General features: G+C 41.8%; 1 protein-coding gene and 1 long non-coding RNA gene across 16 annotated transcripts in view; one reads left to right on the top strand and one right to left on the bottom strand.

The window, feature by feature from the left end:
* LOC109389089 (uncharacterized) overlaps positions 1–5,168 on the bottom strand; it is a 26,484-nt gene extending 21,316 nt beyond the window's left edge. The window contains exon 1 of the long non-coding RNA XR_002125345.1: positions 5,134–5,168. This is a non-coding gene — a long non-coding RNA (uncharacterized LOC109389089). The remainder of the gene's footprint in view (positions 1–5,133) is intronic.
* ERC2 (ELKS/RAB6-interacting/CAST family member 2) overlaps positions 1–17,474 on the top strand; it is a 974,141-nt gene that overhangs the window by 848,800 nt on the left and 107,867 nt on the right. Inside the window, exon 21 of one of the 15 annotated variants that reach the window (XM_019654366.1) lies at positions 8,043–8,061. The exons of the other annotated variants lie outside the window; for them this stretch is intronic. The gene's annotated coding sequence lies outside the window, so the exon portion shown is untranslated. Of the gene's footprint in view, positions 1–8,042; positions 8,062–17,474 lie in introns of those variants that run through there. 15 annotated transcript variants of the gene reach the window in all.

The raw sequence follows: 17,474 nt of genomic DNA, 5'->3' as shown, positions 1-17,474 counted from the left end.
TTGGTGTCCCAAGCTAACTCTTAACCAACGTGCCACTTGGCCGGTCCCCAATTTGTACTTCTTAATACCTTCACCTTTTCCACCCTGCCCTCGAACCTCCTCCCATCTATCACCTCCAACAAATCTAGTACCCATCTGATATCATACATAGTTATTACAATATTATTGACTATATTCCTTATGCTACACCCTACATCCCCATGACTACTTTGTAACAAACCAATTTGTACTTCTTAACTCCTTCCCATTTATCAACCACACCCCCAACAACCCTCCCATCTTACAATCATCAAAATGTTCTCTGTATCTATGAGTTTGTTTCTGTTTTGTTTGTTTATTTTGTTCTTTAGATTCAACATATAAGTGAAATCTCACTGCATTGGTCTTTCTCTGTCTGACATACTCCACTCAGCACAATACCCTCTAGGTTCATCCATGCCACCACAGATGGCAAGAACCCATTCACTGCCCTGGCTGACCAATATTCCATTATATATATGTATCACCTACTCTTTATCCATTCTTCCATCAATGAATACCCAGGCTGCCTTTACATCTTGGCCATTGTAAACAGTGCTGCAAAGAACATATGGATGCACGTGCCACCTTGAAGTAGCGTTCTGGGTTTCTTCAGATAAGTCCCAGAAGCGGGATTACTGGGTCCTTCTTTGTCTCTTGTTTTAGCCTTTGTTTTAAATTCTATTTTGTCTGGTATAAATATGGCTACCCCAGATTTTTTTTTTGGAGGGGGGGGGTTTGTTTCCATTTTCATGAAATATCTTTTTCTATCCCTTTATTTTCCGTGTGTGTGTGTGTGTGTGTGTGTGTGTGTGTGCCTTTCAATCTAAAGTGAGTCTCTTGTAGGCAGCATATATAAGGGTTTTGTTTTCTTATTCATTCAGCCCTCCTGTGTCTTTTGATTGGAACATTTAATCCATTTATTTTTAGGGTTTTTTTTTGGGGGGGGTTGGGGAGCTTTTTGTTTCCATTTTTGGGGGGGTTTTGTTTCCATTTTCATGAAATATCTTTTTCTATCCCTTTACTTTCCTTCTCTGTGTGTGTGTGTGTGTGTGTGTGTGTGTGTGTTTCAATCTGAAGTGAGTCTCTTGTAGGCAGCATATATAAGGGTTTGTTTTCTTATTCATTCAGGCCTCCTATGTCTTGATTGGAGCATTTAATCCATTTACACTGAAAGTAATTGTTAATAGATATGTAGCTATTTCCATTTTATTATTCATAATTTTACTTTTTTTTTTCCATCTTAAGTCCCTCTAATATTCCTTGTAATACTGATTTGGTGGTGATGAACTCCTTTTGCTTTTTCTTGTCTGAGAAGCTCTTTATCCATCCTTTGATTTTAAATGATAGCCTTGCTGAGTAAAGTACCTTTGGTTGTAGGTCCTTGCTTTTCATCATGTTGAATATTTTCTGCCAATCCCTTCTGACCTGCAAAGTTTCTGTTGAGAAATAAGCTGACTGTCTTATGGGAGCTCCCTTATAAGTTATTAGTTGCTTTTCTCTTGCTGCTTTTAGGATTCTCTGCTTGTCTTTAACCTTTGTCATTTAAATTATAATGTGTCTTGGTGTGGGGCTGTTTGGGTTCTTCTTGTTTGGGACTCTCTGTGCTCCCTGGACTTGTATGTTGATTTCCTTCATCAGGTTAGGAAAGTTTTCATTTATTTCTTCAAATAGGTTCTCAATCCTTTGCTTTCTCACTTCTCCTTCTGGTACCCCTATGATGTGAATGTTGTTACCCTTGATGTTGTCCCAGAGATCTTTTAAACTATCCTTATTTTTTTTAATTCTTTTTTTTTTCTGTTCCAATTGGGTGTTTTCTGCTACTTTGTCTTCCAAATCCAAGTAGCCTTATATAGTAGGTACCTTGTGGGGCCCTGGCACAGTCTTTCTGGTCACCTGCTCTGGGTGCTCTAGGTGTGTCCCTTGTGTGGGTTTTGTGTTCCCTCCTGTTATAGTGGAGCCTTGATTGCTATTGGCACATCAGTGGGTAGGATTGACCCTCAGGCTGATTGGCTGTGGAGTTTGGCCACATCCACAGCTTATGGGCTGCTGGACAAGGGGCTTACCTCAGTGAGTGGGATTTGCCCCAGTAGGCTCTAGTGCCTGTTGAGACTGTCCTTTGGCTGTGCCACTTGTGGGACTGAGTGGTGTTCTGCTGTGGTCTGAAGCCAACCTCCAAGTGCATTGATTCTGGGACTTCTTGGGAGGGGCTCTGGTGCAGGCCCAGGTCACCCACTGCATGTGGCTGGCCAGGGACTACCTAGTAGGAGCTACAGAGAGATCTGTGGTTTTTCGTTGCCTATGCTAAACCTGGAGGTATGTGGGAGAGGCCATCCTGTGAACCGAGGTTGGCTGCCACTTATACCGGGCCTGGGGTATTTCCGCAAAAAGCCAGGACATCCCAAGGCCAGCTGCCATCTGCCAGCTCCCTTAAGGTTCACCACTGATAAAGCCTCATTTGGTATGCACATTGGGTGAGGCGGTGTCTCAGGGAGTCACTAGAATGGGGAAAGTTGTGGTCATCAGGTTAATGTAGACTCTTGTTTGGTGCCAGTGTTGAGCCTGGAGCTACTCAGCAAAAGTCTCAGAGCACACAGAGGCCAGTGGCTGCCTGTTTGGGGCCTGCAGACTCCAATAGTTTTCCAAGAAGGAGTGCAATGCGGGTGGGGCTGGCTGCTTGGAGAAAGTGCATCCAGCACTGGGGGAGTTTCATGGGGCTGGGTCTTAGTGAGTCAGCAGGGCAGAGCAACAGAGTTCAGCTGACCAATCAGGTTCAGATTTGGCCATAAGAGTGGGGGGATGGCTCAACACATTAAAGATGGCGGCTGCCTGCCAGCTTCATGGGAGGAGGACCTCACACAGGGAAATTGGTGACTGCCCTCCAGATCCTTGCTCTGAAGCTACACACCTCAGTCTGCTCCCTGTATGCCTCCAATGACCCCTGAGTCCCCTTCACTCCACTGGTGCCCAAGGTGAGTGCCTGTAAGCGAGTGAGCCTGTGCACGGGCCATTTAAGAGGACTCCTGGGTTTCCCACAGCCTTCCATCCCACTCAGATGGTCAGAATTCCCCCCTGTTTTTCACAGCCAGATGTTGTGGGGGCTCCCTTTCCCGGTACCGGTACTCAGGCTGAGGATCCTGGTGTGGGGGGCTGGGGTCCCTTGCTCCTCCGTGGGGAAGCTTCACAGCTGAGATATCCCTTCTGATTCTCAACCACCACACGGAGGTTTGGAGCCTGTTCCATGTCTCTGCCCCTCCTACCAGTATCAATGTGGCTTCTTCTTTAATTTTTAGTTATAGGACTTCTGTTTGGCTAGACTTCAGATAGTTCTGCATGTTGATTGTTCTATAATTTAGTTGTAATTTTAATGTGTTCATAGAAGGAAGTAGGCACAGTGTTTATCTACTTCGTTATCTTGGGTGTCCTTGTGCCAGTATATTTTATAAACCAGATACAATGAGCAATTTTCTGAAAATATAAACATTTCCAAAATTAACTCAAAATAAAATAGAAAGCAAGCTTGAATATATTAGTAATCATTGAAAGAACTGAATCAGTAGCTAAAATATGACCCTACCATCTTCCTACCCACAAAAAAAAAATGGTACCAAGTGAAGATGATTTTACAGTCAAGTTCTACTAAATCTCCAAGGAATAGCTAATGTCTTGAATTAAAAGTGGCAGTGGCTAAAAAGCCCTAGATTGTGGATTTTAATCCTTCCCTTTCCCTTCTATGTCCTGTGTCCCAAGGCAAAACACTTTCCCTCTTGGTGTCTATACTATGAAGCAGTTAAACTAAAGGAATTTCAAGAGTCTAGGCAGTTCTTTGGTTCCAAGATTTAAAGTTGTAATACTGGATTACACATATGACCAATCTGAGATGATTGTTAAATAGACCCAGAGAAAAGAGAAATTCCTAGAGAAACAGTTGTCCCATAATTATTCTGGAGCTGAAGCCAAATTTTGATTTGTTCCTATCTCATTCAGGGAGGATTTCTCCATGAAAAGAATTTATTCCTAGACCTGAATAACAACACTATCCAGTGGGGTAGAGGTTGTGTTTTTCTTGATATTACATCAATAGTAATAGCTAATATTCTAGAATGATTCTCACATGCCAGACATAATCTAAATTCTTTATATGCATTAGTACATTTGACCTATATGATGTCCTGTGAGGTAGGTAGATAGTGGCTCCATTTTAAAAGCTAGGAACTGGAACTCAGAGATGTTGCTACTTGCCCAAGGGTCACATGGGTCCTATGTGTTGAACAGAGCCTCAAGTCCAAGAGACCCCGCAAGCTGAGCTCTTATGCATAGATGACACATTATGAGTGCTTGTGGAGCATCTGCGGCAGCTAAAGGTATTCCTCATTGGGTTTTATGTCTTTGGTGAGCAGTAACAATTCTGTACCATGCATCTGTGAGAGGTTACTTTTCCAATGCCCCCTTATCCAAAGGACCTTGGGAAGCCATTTATTTTCTTCTGTAATCAAAGCAATCACTGGCTTGGGCTGTATCCATTAAGGAAGCAGGGCTGGCTAATAAAAGCTCATTTATGTCATCATATTAGTTAGCTGCATGTGTAAGGGATGGAAAAAATAATTGTTCAGGCATACCACAGTTTAGGAGAGTCTATAGACCAGAGGGGCCACTCCTCTAAGCGAATATAGTTTAGCAGACTTGAGAAAGTTACTCCATCCTTTCTCTCCTGCTGGTTCCTTGAAGGGCCAGAAGTCCTTACCTTGGTGACCACCAGAGCTGATTATCAGCACTAATCAGCAGCAGGTCATTTTTCCTGTTCTTTTTTGATTTTGTGGCTTTTCTCAAAACTTTGTTTCCAAATACCTCACAGCTTAACAGGAAAGTGAAGGCTGGTACACTCAGGGCCATGAGGGACAGTTCTGCAAGGGTCAAAAGGGTATGCTGATGAAGAATTTCCCTGTGTTACCCACTTCCTCAGCTTTTCATTCCAGGCTTATTAGCTCAAGCACAACCCACCTCTGCAATTTGCATTGTGCAAGATGGACTTTGGGAACCTTAGGTAGATGAGACACATTTTTCAGGAACTAAAACAAAAGTACATTCAGTTTAGATTCTTCAGAACACACCTACCTGAGATAATAGGGCACTTCTTTAAAAGTTTTCTGAACCCACCACGAACCTCCTGTAGAAATGCAGACATGCCTTTCAGTCCCCTTGAGTTAACACAGGGGCTTAAAGGGATAATGTGCCCTGGATTTAGCTTTGGTTTAAGTCTTTGTGTTGCTGACAGGGCTTAAAATGGGCAGGTAATCACTAGTACAATGTGTCATCTTTTTTCCTCCCTCTTCTTATGAAATAAAGTGCAAAGTACTTACCTTTTTTTTTTAATCTTAAGCTATTTCTTTTAAATGAAGCAAAGTTATCACCATTTTCCTTTGGTCTGATATTTTTGGAAAGACTTGTTTTCCATTCTGAGATGGACGTATGAGTTTGATATGTAATAAAGGGGATAACATGAATGAGTCCCCATTCATACTGACACCTCTATTCATCTATGAGGCATGAAATGGCTAATCTTGAATGTTAATGAGGTCTCCTGAAGAGGGAGCCAGGAAGGGGCCAGGCCTGTGCCCTGGTCACTGGCTTAGGGACCAGGTGTAGAACCCTTGTTTTCTTGCCTCTCATTGTTTTCTTTCTTTTCTTATACCAACACCAAAGAACTGGTTACCACTTTTTGACCACTTTGGAATGAGCCAGGAGTTGTGCTAAGTGCTTTTCATTCATGTAAAGGAAGCACTCTTGCTTCCATTTTGCAAATGAGGAAGCTAAACTTACCCTGAGTCGGTATCCTGAACTCAGGGCTGCTGAGTGGCAGAGCTGGGCCTCACATCTGTTCTGTGGAACTCCAGACCCTGTGCATTTAGACTGCATGTCTAGGTGTCTGATCACTGACCAAGGCCAGCCAGTCCTTCCCACAGAGCGCTTCTGTCATCCTCCATTGTCTGTCTGTGTCTCAGCCTCAGTCTGTTGTGGGCCACATGATCTCACCGCTTTGGTGGACTCTCGGTGGTTTCCAAAAGTTAACTCGGAACTTTCCCAGCTCATCCAGCCTGTGTGCCTCAGCCAAGTTGACCTTCCTGAAACACCACTTTCTCTGCATCCCTTCCCTGATGACAGAGTGCCAGTTGTTCCTGTTTCCAACCACAGAGGCTCGACTACCTCTGCCCTGTCCTTATATCCTTCCCAAATGGGTCCCCTAGGCAGTTTTTATGAATTTTCCACCATTCCCGCATAATGAGATTTTTTTGTACTCTTCTAAAAATATACAGTATTTATTCTTCTTTCCATGTCTTTGTGAGAGTTATTTGCCATTATCTGAAATGCCCTATTTTCTGTCCAAATGTTACATATCGGACCCAGCCTCCTCTAAAATTTTGAAAATGTCATTATCTCTGTCTCTCCTGACCTCCTAAGGCTCTTCGAGCCCTAACTCAATTTTCCCCAGAATTTCCTTTTCTTGATCACAATGGTTTCCTCTATGGCGATTTCGTCTCGAGCTAGCAATGGACAAAGCAATGGTCTTTACTTCTGTTGTTCTCTTTGTACTTAATAGAGGACTAGAAAATAGTAATTATAGCTAACATTTACTGAGCACTTAATATGTTCCAGGCACTGTTTACACATATTAATTCTGTAATCTTCACAATAATCCTCTCAGGTGAAGACTACTATTAGTTACACGTTCAAATGAAGACACTGGGGGACTCAGAAGTTAGGCGACTTGCTAAGTGCTGAAACTAAAATGCCAACCAGACAGTAAAGCTGCAGTGTGCTACCTTATACTGTCCGATGGGTCAGATATGTGTAAATATACATCTGGGCATAGAGAACAAATGAGAGAGTGCAAATTCTGTATATGAGATTTTCATGCAACCAATAAAGCTCATGGTTCTCAGACTTATTCTAGAAATGGGTTCTTGGCTCTTCCCCTGTCACCCAGGTGCTAGAGAGTGATGTGTTAAATCAGAATATTCTATTTTAGAAGAGCTTTCCAAAGAGTTTCATCAGTGCTGTCCAAGTCCCACTTGGAACCAACCTGACCTTGCTCGGTGGGCGCTACTCAAGCCTTCATTCCTCCCTTCTCCAGGAATAAGAGTCTCTTCTGTTTGGTAGTAGATGCTTTCATCCCTTGTGGAACAAGGTAGAAGATACACAAACAAGCAAAGTAAAGCATTTAAATTTTTTAACAGCAACAACTTCCACTCTTGAAGATGAGCCACAATTTGATCGTTTTGAGAAACGTATGCCCGCTTGGATCAACACTGTCACTTTCCAACCCTGGATCTCTATAACATAGTTAAGCAGCTAATTTGTGGAAGTTGCTGGTAACTTGCATTTTCCCATACGGCACACTTTCAAATGTTGTTGCTACAGCACATTTTCCACACCAGTACCTTCCTTTTACCTGGTAGATACTATTCTTTTGAAGATTTGGGTTTAGGGTGTTATTGTTTTGCCAAACCTAACCAAATTATTATCATCAGAAAAAAATCAAACTGACCAAAGACCTTTAAATTCTAAAATTCAGGGTGTGTCACTGTGCACCTCAAAAATCACACTGCATGCTGAGGTCATACCTCCTCCCCCACATTTCTGACTCATCCCCAGGACAGTGCCTTGTATGGAGTCGGCACTTAGTCTATGTTCACCAGGGAGGATTTTGGGTGTTTCACTTGGTTTCTACAAATAGTGTTGGTTTGGTAATGAGAAGCAAAGTGTTGTCTACCAAAGGAGGTGTGACTGGAGTTTCAAAGAGTTATGTTGGTCAAGTTAGACTGGGGGATTTTACAATGCCAGCTGTTTGTGGAGGCATGGAGCAAATAGATTTGGGTGAGGGAAAAAAAAAGTTCTGACTCAACTCCATTCAGTGGATTTTGTGAAAAGGACGCCATTATACTAGGTCTCCTTTGAACAAGAAAGGTAATAGCTTATGTAACATGAATACAGAGTCTTAGCAGATCCTGGCTTTTCTTTTTCAGCCTCAACTCTCACCGCTGCCCATCAGGTATGCAATGGTCTGGAACCCTGACCTGTTGGCGTTCCCACATCTTCTATGCCCTCCACAAACCCATGTCTTTGCTCTGGTGCTCCCTAATGGCAGTGCTGTTCTCCCCCAGTTGACCTAGCTGTCTCCTTGCATTTTCTAAGCCTCAGACTAGGAATTCTTTTTTCCCAAGGAACCTCCCCTCACCACCTCCCTTCCTTCCAAAAGTAGAACTATCACTTCTCAATGCTTCTAGAATTTGCTGTGCATGACTCTCTCATTGTCTGTTAACACTGTATTATAATTACTGATGTGCCTCTGTGTCTCCAGCCAGCCTGGGAATTCCTTGGGCTCCATACCCGCTACCTAGCACAGTGGCTGGAATACAGTGGGTCCAGGGGCCTTATTGAAAGAAGAAACAGCAAGAGGGAAACAGTGGTAAATAAGTGATATTCCTCAAGGGAAAAAAGGCTGCAACCAGTCTATATGAAATCCCCAAATATATCCCAAGTTGTCACCCTGTTCTGCTTTTCATGAGGGAGCAGTTTACCCTGTGTGAAAAGTAAAACCCAGTTGTCTTCAGGGACATGTTATGCATATGGAAAAGTCTGGCATTTCCCAGCGGGGTGTTTGGCCAGCCCACCACTTGGGAATTTTATCATAGTGTCTCAGGAGGTGTTATCTCCCCTCTCAGGTCTTTGGGAGGATAAAAGGTGATCAAAAAAGCCAACTCTAAGGGAAGAGTTAGAGTCAAACAGTATTTTTTATGGATAAGGAAGGGTTCTGAGCTTCCAGGAATAGAGTAGATATAGGATGGTGGATCATAATATGGAGAAAATGCTTCAAATGCCTCATGACCATTTTCACACGCAGCCATCTTTCATATCTCTGCAAGATAAAATCACCCCAAGGGTCATAAACCACTGTCAAGAGTATCGGACAAGACCCATAGGTAGTTGTTCTGAGCCAGTAAAAGCACCTTAATTGACCTAAATGACAACAGTTATGTTATAAATATCTAGAATTTATGACCTGAGAAGGCATAATCACATCTTCCATCAGTTAAGTTAGCATAGGAGAAGCTTGGGGATTTAAGATAGGGCTGCAAGTTGGGGGAAATCTGATTAGCCTTAACTTTATGACAAACACAGAGCTAAGTGAATCCGAGCACTTTCAAGTTCCTGATCCCTGGGAGTTAAAGGCAGAGGTGTTTCAGGGTCGGTAAAAGCCACCCCATCCCCTCTGTGCAGCTGTCATTTTATGGGTCTTGTAAAGTCTCGTGTTCACCATGACAAATCCAAGACCATATATATACCTGCGAAGAGGAGATGTTTTAGATTATGGGGTGCGCAGGAAGCAGATGGTGGGGTTAGAGGGTGAAAGCTGCAGGCTGGTGTATGTGTTTATGCCGAACCCTCTGTGGAATGTGCAGAGTCATTCTGTAAAGCAAGAAAATGCTGCTCCAAAGAGCAAACCAGGGTCTGAGGAGATGCCTAGGCCTCTATGGCATTTGAATAGGTGCAATTCAAGGCAGAATTGAGTTTATGCATCTAAAAACTCCACATATCTTTCAAACTAATTAAAGGAAGTTAACTTGGGTTTTTAAAACATGATACATTTTCTGACTTTTTTTAGTGAGGGAGAACATTAATATCAAGCAGTATTAATATCAGTATTAATATCAATATTAATACTACATCTAAAGCAAAAATCCTAACAAAGCCAACCCATGAAACGATGTGCCTTTTAAAAGAGGCACATTACAGAGATAAATTTGGTATTGTTGATCAACCAGGTGATTGCCCTGGGACTCACTGATCAATGGAGTGGAGTCATCTTTGGGGTAAAAGGCAAACAGCCAACTTAATCCCAATGTGCAGAGCTTCAAAGGTGAACAGTCATTCTGCAGGGCAGGGAAGAGCTCTGGTTATCTATTTAATGCCGAAGTCTGTGAAGTCAGTGAAATTTCTTTAATGAATTTGAGAACAATCCTTCAAAGGGAACTCCAATTGAAACCCACAGAGAGGCCAGTTGTCTTTGAACTCTAGAGACGAAGTTTATCCTAGATTAACCTGACCTTTCCGTTTACTCTGTTTACTAGGGACAGAGTTCTGAATTTTGAGAGTAGCATTATAGTGCTTTGGCAGGCGAACCTATCAGTGATGGATCCTCACATGTAGGAACCCTTTCAGCTTCCCATTGTTCCATTCATTGGTGAGGCATCTCAACAAAGGGTCTGTTTTACACATGAAATTCTCACACATGTGCCCATGTTCTAACGTGGGTCCGTGTTCTAACAATGTATCATGGGTTCCGAAGTGTGCACTTGATTTATTATTTCTCAGTGGGTATAAAACAAAACTTTAATTTTGGTTTTATTTTTCTCATAGTTTCCACTGTACTCCTGTACACGTAAACCTTGCATCTCCCAAATCCAGAATTCCGTGCATTACAATGTGGAAGAAATAGGAAATCTGGAACTGATTATGAAATTATGAAGCTGGGAGATGCAGAAATGCACGGGGATAAGTGTACAAACGCATAAGCCCCGATACACACTAAGCCTGGTGCAAAGGACATATTTTGCCTTCTCAGGTCATTTTGGGTTTGAACCCCTGCTTTTACATTTCAGCATAATGCAGTTTAGCATTTGCTTTGTGTAGTGCTTGGGGAGCTTTTGGTGTTAACAGAATTCTTTTCTAAAGAAATTCCTTTGAATTCCTTCAGAATTTGTCCAGTTTCCAGGTTCCAATAGGAAAAACATGGACGAGATTTTAATAGAAAAATAGTGCTTCAGATTTTTCATTTGGCACGCACCCTACTCTAGAGCTGTTCTTGTTTTATTAAGTGGAACAGCTCAGCTTAATAGAGGAGCTCTCAGCGTTTGTACCGCGGTTTAAGGGAAGAGAGAAGCATGGGCCACCTGGGAAAAACACCCTTTGGGATTTTAAGCCCACTTACAGTTTTACCATTCATACTCATCTCATTGGAGAATACACTTGAACAACAATTACATGTGCTGATAAATCAAGACCAAATCCTTTAATGTTCTTTACTTGGGTCTCCCTGACAAAGGAAAACTGGATCTTTCTTTCCATAAGTGATTTTCGTAAGTTATCATCTATTAAGATGTGATTCTCTTGCTGTTGATCATGAGAGTGGTGGTGGTGGTGGTGGTGGTGGTGGTGGTGGTGGTAGGATGTTTTATTTTTTTAGGTTTAGTGCTTTCACTGATTTTAAAGGCAATACATTTTCAGTATTAAAAATTTCAAATAATTCAAAAGTCTTTGTGAAAGAATTCCACCATCCAGAAATGCTAACATTTTGGTGAACTTATATGTGTCTTCTTAGTCTTTTTCCTATATCTAGCTTCTTTAAAAAAAAAATGAAACCATATTATAAATGTTTTTATAACTGCTTTTTGAACTTCACGTTGTATGTCGGACACCTTTTTACGCTAATTGATATATACCTACAGCATCATTTTTTATAGCTGCAAAGCGTACAATTTTGCCTGACTTAACCAGTCCTTAGTGATGAGCACTTAGTTCTTTTTAAATGTTCCCTGTTGGAATGCTCTAGCTCCTTGTGCTTCACCTTGATGCACTTGTCCAATAATTTCTTGAGAATAGATTCCCAAAAGGGAAGCTTCATGTTTATATTGATGAATATTGTGAAGTGGCCTCCCAGAGAAGTTATGCCCATTCACCCTATGTTTAGGTTTTGATTGGCACCACCCTGTTGCCTTACCCACAAGTCTTTTGGGTTTGTTGTACTTTGCTTTTCCAGTTTAACTCCAATTGGTACAGAGTTCTCGGAATTTACCTTCTGGGTGGTAGTGTGCAAACAAACAAAAACAACTAAAATGCTAAACTCGAAAGCCAGTCCAAAGAGGGAGAGGTGGAAAATGTCCTTCAGAAGTAAACAATTTGCTCATCACCATCCATAATCACACTCGATTTCCTCACCACCACCACCACAGGGGCCCACCTGGCCTCTCTCAGATCGATACAGTCGCCTGACTTGAATTTTAGAGGTTTCTGGATGAGTTGCCTTTCCCAGTTTCCTTGTGAGAATGGTTTTCTTTATTGTCGGTGAAGATTTGTAGGCCTTGGTCAATAAAAGGGAAATGACCGGTGCTAGAACTGGGCAAGTGGCCCCACTTCCCTCGCTCCAGACCTCACAAACACATGAAACAAAATTCAGTTAATGGGCTGATTTTTCCTGGGCATACGTTTTGAATCTGGGGCTTGTTGGCCATTGAGGGGTCTGAGGTTCGGGGCCTTTTTATCCTTTTATTGGTGAATTCACTGAAGTGTAGGCAGACAGAAAATGTTCAAGTGGCAGGCAGATAAACTTGTTAAATCCCTGGGAGTCTTTCCTTCCTTGCTCTGGGAGTTTATCATCTTGGTGGAGTTAAAAGGCAATTAGGCCTGCAGGTCCTTGCCGGCTTGTTTATTGGTGTTTTACACATGGGTGTTGAAGACACAGGGCTGTATTAAACATTCCAATCCTGCTGGCTGGAGGGGAGTGAGACCTCAGCCCAGCTAAGTCTCCTTGAGAGGGAGTCTTGCCAAAAAGCTGGAGGGAAATCGTTTAAATATAGTACCTGTGCCCCACGATGCTCATTGTTTGTGGAAAATTGCAGTCGGCTAGCTCCATGCTGTGTTACATTTCCTGGGAAATGGTTTTATGGAAGGGCGCTTGATGAAAACGTCCATTCCTTTTGTAATTGTGAGCTGCCCCCACGGTGTTAGTTAAGGTAGAGGCGCACTAGAAATGTTTCTTGCCTCAAATCTCTAAGGCAGTTCCATTCATGAGAAGGGAAAACTATCCGTTTGAAATTGGATGGGGGACAGATTTCCACTAAGCCCCCTGGTCCTTCTGGTTCTCGGCCTCTCCCCAGGCAGGCTAGTCCTGGGCAAAGCTGTGAAGGAGGTAGACCTTGGGTTTCTGCAACAACTTCTCCCTTTTCTCACGCCCTTCCCAAAGCCTTACAGACAGAACTCTTTCACACTCATGTGTTCATGTAGTAATATGGCTCCCCCACCCCCACCCCCCAGGAAATTTATATATACGTATGTATTTTTTCAGAGACAGCTTGGGCACTCATCTCAATGGGACTGATGAGGATTTTCAGGGCTCAGTATAATATAGCGGTTAAAAGCACCTGGCTCAGGAGTCAGGCTCCCCTGAGTTCACTTTATGGCTCTATGACTAAGTTTGCAGCTCAGATACCCTCTAATCCAGCGGTTCTCAACCTGTGAGTCGTGACCCCTTTGGGGGTCCAACAACCCTTTCACAGGGGTTGCCTAAGACCATCGGAAAACAAAAAGATACTTACATTACAATTCATAACAGTAGCAAAATTACAGTTATAGAGTAGCAACGAAAATAATTTTGTGGTTGGGGGTCACCACAACATGAGAAACTGTATTAAGGGGTCACAGCATTAGGAAGGTTGAGAACCGCTGTTCTAGAGGGTAAAGGGGAACAGAATATGCCCANATTCATAACAATAGCAAAATTACAGTTATAGAGTAGCAACGAAAATAATTTTATGGTTGGGGGTCACCACAACATGAGGAACTGTATTAAGGGGTCGCAGCATTAGGAAGGTTGAGAACCACTGCACTAATCAAAGGGTTTTTGTTGTTTTGTTTTTTTTCATTTGTAAAATAGGGACAAAGCAGTCCCTACCATGTTAGTTTGTTGAGAGAGTAAATGAAGTATGTATGGTAAGTACTTAGCATAGTGCCTGTTATATCAGAACACAATAAATGCTAGCTGTTATTATTATTAAAATATGCTTTATTATCTAACACACACATATGTGTGTGCAATGATGTATATGTGTATATATGCACACACACATAGTTGACAATTATATTTTTTGACAAAACTTGTCATACCTTACCTATTTTTGTTTTACCAATCTACGGTGCAACCGAAATATAAAAACCTATCTAGATAAAATGAGGAAATCCTTGTTCATGTCCAGAATAACTGGAATGTGAAGACTTTCAGTTTCTAAAACTGACTGTTTTAATCAGCAGTCGATGGAACTCCTTCCTAAGTGGCTGCTACTTATCCAAATCTCTGTTTCTTAAGGGTTCGGCCTTAATTTTCTCAACTAAAGAAAACACAATAGATAACTGCAGCTTTCATTTCCAACCTGACCTTCCATGTTCTGAAACTAATTTGCCATAGTGTCTTGCCAGGGTCTGTGCAAGGACTTCCTCTAGCTGCGTAATGTGGTTCTGATTAAGGACATCCTATAAGACCCAGGAGAATCGCCTGGGAAGGAAACTAGCCTAAGACACGAATGAATTTCCATCCTCCAGTCAGATATATGATATTGAAGACCAGGAGGTATATGGAGTTTAGGAGTTTATCGTTAGGAAGACTCGGGAAGAGAATTAAAGCAAATGGCTGACAAATTGGCTGTCTTTTATGCAAAGTTGACAAGCCAGTGGGGCTCCTACCAGAAAAAGGATATGCAGGGCCCTCGGGCCAAATGGTTGGGCAGTCAGCAGGCTTTTTGAAGTCTCTGCTTGCATGTTTGCATGCCACTACTTTTAACAAGGCCTCTGCTGACAGGCCTCCTCATAAAGATGTGAAAACTTAATTTTTACCTAAAATATCTTAGTTTTAACAACTGTGATAATTCATTCCTCCCCATAGTGTGTGCGATGTTAGGGTCAAATGCCTGTGTTATGTACAAACAGGGTGTTTTTTTTCTCCCTACACTCTTAGGAATTGGGTCATAAATGCTAAACCTTGCTTTATTCCCCGGATGCTAGACCTTTCTCTGGAGCCCATCAGGCACTAGCTCACCCCTGTGACAGTCAGGAGGGGACTCTGAAATGCTGGAGGATCCCATTTGCTCTCCCTGGATTCACAGAAGCTCTGCATCCATGGGAGGAAAGATGACTGTGGTGTGCAGTGGGCAGTGGAGTATGGAGAGCTTGGAGTTTCTTTACCAAATAGCTAAGAATATTCTAATAGTTGTAACTCTAATATGATTTTCTTGTTAATCTCTGTCAAACCATGAAATCTGATATGTTAGCCATGACTAAGCCATGAAATTTGTCAACTTTGTCTGTGATTTACACAAGCCCTATTTAAAAATGAAAAGCCTTAACACAAAGTGCGAAACATTACTTCCCAGCATGCTTTTCCCGGCATGCTTTTCCCAGCATGCCAGTAGTACCTTAAGACAACAAATAAGAACGGAGTGTACATATTTCTTGTGCAGTTTCAAGGACTAAGAATGGGTAAGATAAAACGTCAAAACTAAAGAATGTATTTTCCTTTGACGTGGTAAATATGCACATGGTAGACCTGCTTAGTAGATGTCAATAAGTATGAAATAAACAATCAAAATAGTTTTATGGTTCTTACCACTGGGCTCGATAAGCTTCCTTAAAATGGTGGATTATTTGTTTTTTGCGAGAAAATAAATGAATAAAACTTGTATTTGTTTTTTAAGTCATAGTTTATATAATTAATCTCTTCAACATAGTATAGTGCCTATGAGTGTGGGCATTAGGACTTGAAATCCCTTTTTGTCATTGGCTAGCTGGGTGAAATGTGTAAGCCACTTACCTTTTTTTCCTCAGTTTTCTCTTCTGAAAAATGGGGGTGATAATACTGGGACCTGCTTTGTAGGTGCTTTAAGGCACAAAAACGATACCATTTCTAAAGCACAGAGCTGGGCACACATGTCCTGTTTCCATTTGGGCTACTGTTATAGTTGGTCTGACATCTTATAATGATATAATAGATATTGGGTTTCTTTTTTTTTTTTTTTTAGCTGAGCCATCCTGCTACCTCTGCTCAGCTCAGGCTGGGACTCGAACTGCTGTTGCTCAGAGCTCAAACTCTTGAGCGAGCTCTTAACCAACTGAGCCACTCGGCCGGCCCCTGGGTTTCTTTATTACCCAAAGGAAATTTGATTAAGTTCATAGAATTGGGAAAACTATTTTTTATTTGACCAAAGGAAAACTTGGGAGTTTCTGAGTTTTCCATGTGCAGGAAGAGAGCAGCACAAGGGAGGAAAGACATGTTGTAGAACTGAAGAGCGATAAGGGCCCGGATGTTGTTCTCTCTTGTCCCCGCAAATGCCTTTTTCCTTTGGACTCAAAAAAAAAAAAGGAAGAAAGAAAGAAAAGAAAATGAATTCCCAGCTCTTTCCCAACTGTCTCCTGACCTCTATTCTGTAGAATTTAGAATCAGATAATCAGGTGACTTAGAACCGTAATGACTTTGGTGACCCTATAGTCCAGGGGATTTGAAACTTTTAATACAAAACCTCATCATGCAGTGCTCCAGGATCTAACAGGGCCCTTCTCAGATATCTTTCAGTTAGATCCATGAGACCTATCCTGTGAATATAGAGCCGGGGCCCATCTGTTCATTTTACAGAGGGGGAACCTCTAGTCCATGGAGTTCAGGCGAGTTGCTACAATTCTGACCACTGATGTCTGACAGTGACCTTGCCTTACACAGTTTGCTTTGCCATCACCCCAACTCCTTCCCTCCCCACACAAATGAGAGGAAAAGAAAAACCAGGCATCAGACTTCAGGATGGCTTTAGTCAACTTGCCCAGGTTCTTCTGGCATTCTTTGACCCTTGAAAGGTCCTTCTCACAGAATCTTTGAACCCTCCCCCCAGAATAATACCATGCAAAATGTGAATGTGTATATATGTGTTTTTCTATGAAGAAGGCCCATAACTTTTATCAGATTTTCTCAAAGGGGTTTGTGGCCTTCAAAAAGGTTAAGAATAATTTCCTTATAATTTATGCCCCTGAAGTCACATTTCTAGTTCTGATTGTGAGTTGCAAGGTTAACAATTACCCCCACTTTCTTAGCCTTTCAAGGCAAATGTGGCATATAACCATATGAGTGAGTGAGGTCCCAGGCTTGCTTATAAAACAGCAATTGGGTCCTAAATTCTTTAGGCTGTTTCTGCAGCTTCGGGTTTCAACCTGAATTCTAACTGACACTAGGTTTTTTCTAAGCATCTTTGAACCTAGATGGCTCAAAATTGATAAAATAATGCATGTATATTTACAGTGTTCCAGAAACAGTGCATTTATTTCTAGATGTGAACATTGATTTACTTGTTTAATTTTGCTTTGGTCTGATTAGGGTTGCCAGATTCCACAAATAAAAATATAGCACACCTCGTTCCATTTGAATTTTAGATAAACAACAAATCGGTTTTTTTAGTAGAGCTCTTGAGTAGGGGAAAAATGGATCAGATCTGCTGATACACAAAGAGGCTTCTTTCTTTTTTTTTTTTAAAGATTTTTATTGGGGAATTGGAGGAATGGGAACAGTGCTGGGGAATTGGGGGAAGGGGAACAGACAAGTTGCTGTCGTTTTGTTCTTCAATCTAGTTGTGGAGGACGTTGCTTCA

Source organism: Hipposideros armiger, unplaced genomic scaffold (assembly GCF_001890085.2).
Source record: "Hipposideros armiger isolate ML-2016 unplaced genomic scaffold, ASM189008v1 scaffold_220, whole genome shotgun sequence".
Taxonomy (NCBI): Eukaryota; Metazoa; Chordata; class Mammalia; order Chiroptera; family Hipposideridae; genus Hipposideros; species Hipposideros armiger.
This window is presented reverse-complemented; position numbering and strand designations above follow the sequence as displayed.